Genomic DNA, 6,335 nt, shown 5'->3' with positions numbered 1-6,335 from the left:
AGACAAAACTGTGAGCATAGTAACAAGATCAGTGGTTGCCAGGGATTTCAGTTGGAAGAAGAGAGGGAGAGTAGGCAAAGCACAGAGGATATTTTGACTGTGATTTCCCAAGAAACCAGTCCTTTATTTTCCCAAGTAGGATACTACAAAACTGGTCAGAAGTGTTTCTGGAAGTTCAGAAATGAAAGAAAATAGTAGGTTAAGCATTAAATATGTTTAATGATTTTGAATATACTAGAGATCTCAAAATAGGGATTCCAGAGCTGGTGCAGTGGCTCATTAATAGTGCAACTGATCTTAATTTTTTTTTTTTCTTTTCTATTTTTCCTCTCTTCTTGCCTATAACCTTCCAGATACTTCTTTCCTGCTGCACTTGGTGTCCTCAGATTCTCTGGGCAGCAAACTTGCCATCTTATGCTAGGATGGGAAGGGGATGGAAGCCACAGTTTTAAATAGACAGAGAGGAAAAAAATATTTTTTTTTTTAAAAATAAATAAATAGATAAATAAATAAATAAATAAATAAATAAATAGATTCTTAGGATTTTGCTCATTACAATTGTATGGAGAGGGTGGTTGATGTTGATGTTACTGTATCTCAAAGTAAGATCAGCGCTACGGCCCTGGTCAGGTTGCTCAATTGTTTGGAGTGTCATCCTGTGCACCAGTCAGGGCATATACCTAGGTTGTGGGTTGATCCAAATTGATCAATGTTTGTTTCTCACTTTGATGTTCCTCTCTATATAGATTAACTTTGCTGAGCTATAAATGACAGGGTCAAATAAGAATGATATAAAAATACTTCCATTTCTAACATATGATTCTTCCAGAAATTTGTGAGGGATAAGTGATTATTTGCCCAATCTCCGTGCTTAAAAATTAGCCTAGGACTATGTACATGTCCTCTGAATACTGACTTGGCAAGAATTTATGGGCAACTTCATTTGCACAGAAAAGCAGAACGAAGGATGCCTCTTTATTACTGATCAGCATTTCTATGATAGCCAGTTCTACAGTATAGGCATGTGAATTTTTAACTGCAGGATTATTGCATTTTCTGCTCGAAGAAAATTATCCCTGACATCATTTACTGGCACTTTTATGCCCTTGGGAATGACAACTAATTTTAATGCTAGCTTAGGATAAAATTAATTATAAAAGCTAATAAATTCTGCAAAAGACAATGAGCCAATCCTGCATCCCTAATGCAAATATTGCCCTGGTATGCCTCCTGGCAGCACTCAACTAATAGATTTAACTGGCCATTGTGGATTCTTACTGCTAATGTGGGCCAGGTACTCTTATAAACATTGATCCAGTCTTACATGTATTGACCACCTTATATGCATCAGTCACTAAATAAGTGACTAGGAAGAAAGAAAATAAGACATAGTCACTTGCCTCTGAATATAATTTACTGTGGGCAGGACAGCTGAAGGAAATAGACAAGGTAACACAAGCTTAAACTATGGGTTTATAAATATATGAAAGAGGGTACTGTGACAGTACAAGAAGTTTTTGGAGAAGCCTCAAAAGTACATGCATTGGCATATGCTAGGTTATAAATTTATTTTTATTAAATTTATTGGAGTGACATTGATTAATAAAATTATATAGGTTTTAAGTATATAATTCTATGATAAATCTTCTATATATTGCATTGTGTATTCATCTTCTAAAGTCAAGTCTTCTGTCACCATATATTTCACGCCCTTTGCCCTTTACTACCCCTCACCCCAGGTTATACAGTTTTGACCTAATCCAAGAGTAAAGCATTTATGGATTTTTCAAAAAAGAAATTACGTGATTGGATTTGTGTTAGAATGATCATTCTAGTTGTAGTATAAAGAGAGGTAAGACTTCCTTAAAACCCTTTAAGGAGTATGTTGAAATAGACTAGATGAATTACTTTGAGATCCTGGAACATGGGGAGGAGGGGAACATAGTGAATTTTAAAAAGGACAAACTCACCATAAGGCAGATGCAATACCATAAGGAGTATGATACTGTGTTTTAGTTACTGTCCTGTCTGAGGAATGGAAGTAGTTATGGAGACTTCTTCTTGGTCTTCCCCCATCTGATAACTCTTACCCCAAAGTCTAAAGAATCATAATACAGATTCCACCAACTGCCAAGTATTTTAACCTTTTGCACTCGGATGTCGAGTGTGACTCAACACAGTTAGCATCGGTAGCCCATCCCTTCCCTCCCTCCATCCCTCCTCCTTTATTTGGGCTTTTCTTACATTAAATAAAAAAGTTTGTATGAAAAGAAACTCCAGTTTTTTATTCTACTGCCAAGCTTTGTAAAATCTGGGGTATTTAAAAAATTAAATCCCGAGTAGAATAAAGGAATCGAGAAAAAAGCAAGCGAGTGCAAAGGGTTAATTATACATTAGGAAACAGAAAAATGGCCACTGGATTATTTTACAGACCCAAGAGATCCATTATAAGCCAGAACTTTGCCAATGTATATAAAATCACCTGTCCCCATATGACCCAATTCTTATCAGGGGTACCTTGATAATATTTTGGGCATCCAGGGATCCATATCAATGCATACAGTTGTCTAATAGTCCTTGAAATGTTTGAATAATACAGGGTTTTTTTGGTGTTTTTGTTTTTTTTTACTTATTGATTAACCCGAGTAAATGGCTGTAGATCCCTTAGGGAAAGACTATGAGATTTATTGCATACTAGGGGCCCGGTGCATGAAATTTGTGCACTGGGGGTGGGGGTGGGGGCCCTCAGCCCAACCTGCCCCCTCTCATATACTGGAAGCCCTCAGGGATGTCCTACTGACAGCCACAGTCTGGCCTCCCTTTGTGGGAGGCGACCGGGCTGATCAGGGGAAGGCACCAGCCCCATCACCCCGCTGCTGCAGCCACTGCCAGTCACCATGGCCACCAAGGTGTTTTCATCAACACGACTCCAGTCCCTTCACCATGAAAAAATGACAACTTTCTTTAGGCATTTTCAAGATGTGTCTTTCATAGGCTATGACATTTCTTTCTTTATTATTTTTTTTATCCTCACCTGAGGATATGTTTCCATTGACTTTTAGAGAATGTGGAAGAGAAAGGGAAAGAGAAACATCAAAGTGAGAGGAACACTTTGATCGGTTGCCTCCTGCATGAGCCCTGACCTGGGCCCCAGCCAGCGAGAAGCCTGCAACCTAGGTACATGCCCTTGATCAGAATTGAACCCAGACCCTGCGGTCGGCAGGCTGAGGCATTATTCACTGAGCCAAACTGGCTAGGGCAGGATATGACATTTCTTAGCCCTCCAGCAGTGGACCTTCATTTTTTTCTCCAGAAGTGTGGTGGAAAAACCCTAGATCACCTTTTTGGATTCTTATTACCCAAGTTACTAAGAATATTACCAGTGGCATACAGGAAGCTTAGCCCATGAGCAGTCAGAAAAGGTGTTTCCTCTGTAGTTCACACCAATCGCTGGCTGGGCCCTGCCCAGGCCTAAAGCCTCTGGCAGAGGCTTTAGGCCTGGGCAGGGGACCCCCAGCTCCCTCCAATCACCAGCTCTGCCCCTGCCCAGGCCTAAATCCTCTGGCCAAGGTTTTAGGCCTGGGCAGGGGACCCCCAGCTCCCTCTGATCTCTGTCTCCGCCCCTGCCCCCTCAGCTCTGATCGCAGGCTTGGCCCTGCCCAGGAGCCCCCTGGCTCAGGCCCTTCCCAGGCTGCTCAGGGCCCACACGGGGCTTACCTCAGAGTGACCTGGTGCCAGGATGTTCCCGGGACCCAGGCGCTGGGCGCCTATGTATGCAAATTAACCACCATCTTTGTTGGGTTAATTTGCATACTCACTCTGATTGGCTATGGGCATAGTGGAGGTACAGTCAATTTACATGTTTGTCTATTATTAGGTAAGATACTTGTTGTTTTTAAAGAATCCTTTGTCTTGAGGACTTGGGTCTCCTCTTCAATCAATGAATTTCAGATCAGGAAATTTCAGATCAGGTCAAGATGGGGAACTATGCAAGAGATCATGGCTTTTTATTGAGTCAACTTCCCTCAGCTTCCTGGTCATCCATCCTTGATTTCTTCTGCTGGTACAAGCTAAGTAGTATCCCCATTGACTTCCTATCTGTTATGCCCAAAAGGATGCTCATGTTCAAAATTCTTTGTAGGTTAGATCTTTTGGCTTCCACTTTGACTTGATAGATAATATGATATGTGTAGCCTACTAGATTTAGTAATTAACTCTACCACCTGTCCCCTATTTGGGGGAAAGTCTTATTATTCCAATTATTGTCAGTGAGCCACATTTTATAATACTTTCTCTTACTGACAGCCATTGCTTACAGATTAATGCCATCACTGAAAATTTTAGTGTTGTTGATGCTTCTCATAGCCCTTGTGAATGATATGTCATCTGAGCCTTCCCATGGAATATAATCATCTGGCAGAGTTTTGGCCATATATACTGTATCTATTCCTGGCTTCCCACTTCCATGAGCATTTTAATTTATTTTTCCCATTTCTGGTATGGCAATCTGACCTTTTAACTTCACTCAGTATAGACCATTGTTTTCTACATGCTTCTCAGAAACATATCAGTAGCAAGTTTGCCCCATTTCCTGGAGTATTTTTCTCAGTGATAACTACTACATCACAGGAGAGCATTTTCAAGTAAAAAAAAAAAAAGTATTCTATTTTATTTTATTGCCCCTTGATTAAGCACCATCAGAATACAGTCCCACTCATACTTCCCCAGTACCTATTGATATATAAAATCTACAGCTCTTTTATAGAACCACCGAGGTTATGCTACAACTTAACCCTAGTTATAGAAATAGTGGCTATGATGGAAGGTGGGAGCAGATCTTGGAGCATATCTTATAACTGACAGGAAAGAGCCTCAGAGTTATCTTCAAAATGAAAAGTGGGGAATGCGGCATGCTGCTTCTCGATGGGGTGCTTCTTTTGTAGACTCAGAAGGAGATTGAGGGAAGTTGCCTCAATAAAAAGCCATGATCTCTTGCACAGTTCCCCATCTTGACCTGTTTCCTGATCTGAAATACACCCTGGTGTCTCCATCCAAAGCATATACCCTGGTGTCTCCATCCAAAGCCCTATGATTTCCAACCATTGTAAATGATCTTGACATTCAACCTCTTTAAATTTGTTCTCTCTGATTTGTTTTAGACTTGGTCCTGTTTTTTTCTTTCTTTTTTCTGAAATACAACTTGATTCTGAAGGAGAAAGGAATGAGAATGACAGTAACAAGCAAGGTTTTACCACTGAATATTGTGATGTGACTAGCAGTTTTATATTTGGAACTCAATAAGGAAACAACTACGTTCCCAAATAAATATGCCACATTCATTCCAAAGTCTATTCCTCTCTTTCAGCATCCCAAAGATCAAGCAAAAGTTTTGCTCTGCACTGACATCACAGGACAGTTGCCTATGATCTAGTCTTCTGATGCTGGGCTCTAGCTTCCCTTTCTCCCAGGCCATCACCCTCACCCAGGAGAGCTGTGGTTTGAGCAACCTCTGGGTTGCGCTCATACTGTGCTGCCAGAGCCAGGTCCAGGACAACCTCTGGTGGGGCAAGAGCAGGCATGGCAGCAAACTCCCAGGAAGGGTCTCCCATTAGTTTTCTAGCAAGCCAGAGAAGGGCTTTTCAAAGTGGTAGTTACTTTTGGCAGAAATGCCATAGTAGCGAAGATTCTCCTTTCGGTGGAAGATCATTGATTTAGCCTTAACTTTCCTGTCCTTAATATCCACTTTGTGGCCACACAACATGATGGGGATGTTTCCCCACACTCGTACCAGATTTCTATGCCAGTTGGCTCATTCTTGTAAGTAACTCTGGAAGTTACATTATAATGGCACACTGGGCTTGGATGTAATAGCCGTCTTTCAATTTCCTGAACTTCTCTTAGCCCGCTGTATCCTACACATTGAAGTTAATAGGCATTTTATTGGAACATGAGGACAGGGGCCTCAATACCCAGAGTGGCTGCATACTTCTCAAATTCACCAGTCAGATGAAGTTTCATGAATGTCGCTTTCCCAGCCCCACCGTCACCAACCAATACAAGTTTGAATTGAACTTGGGGTTCTCCTTGGGCAGCCATAGTGATGTTACTGCCAGAAGCATCTCCAGGCCAGTCTGACTGAGAGCCAGTCCTTGGCTTTTTCTACCCCTCACTGCAAGAAAGGTTTTTACACCTGGAATTCAATTGCCCAGTACTTCCCTCAGCTCTTCATTGCCTTTCTGTGGAACATCAGTGGTGTTTGGCAATATCCAGGCAAGTATGTCATTCTTATGGCTACCATTTCCTCTGTACATTTCAAAGACCTAATACTTAGGATT

General features: G+C 41.3%; 1 pseudogene; it reads right to left on the bottom strand.

Annotated features, from left to right (window-relative positions):
- Positions 1–5,420: 5,420 nt before the first annotated feature.
- Positions 5,421–6,096, bottom strand: LOC103303782 (GTP-binding nuclear protein Ran-like; annotated as a pseudogene).
- Positions 6,097–6,335: the final 239 nt, after the last annotated feature.

The sequence above is a fragment of the Eptesicus fuscus genome, chromosome 13 (assembly GCF_027574615.1).
Source record: "Eptesicus fuscus isolate TK198812 chromosome 13, DD_ASM_mEF_20220401, whole genome shotgun sequence".
In the NCBI taxonomy this organism is placed as follows: domain Eukaryota; kingdom Metazoa; phylum Chordata; class Mammalia; order Chiroptera; family Vespertilionidae; genus Eptesicus; species Eptesicus fuscus.
The sequence above is the reverse complement of the archived record's forward strand: the minus strand, read 5'-3'. Positions and strand labels throughout refer to the sequence as shown.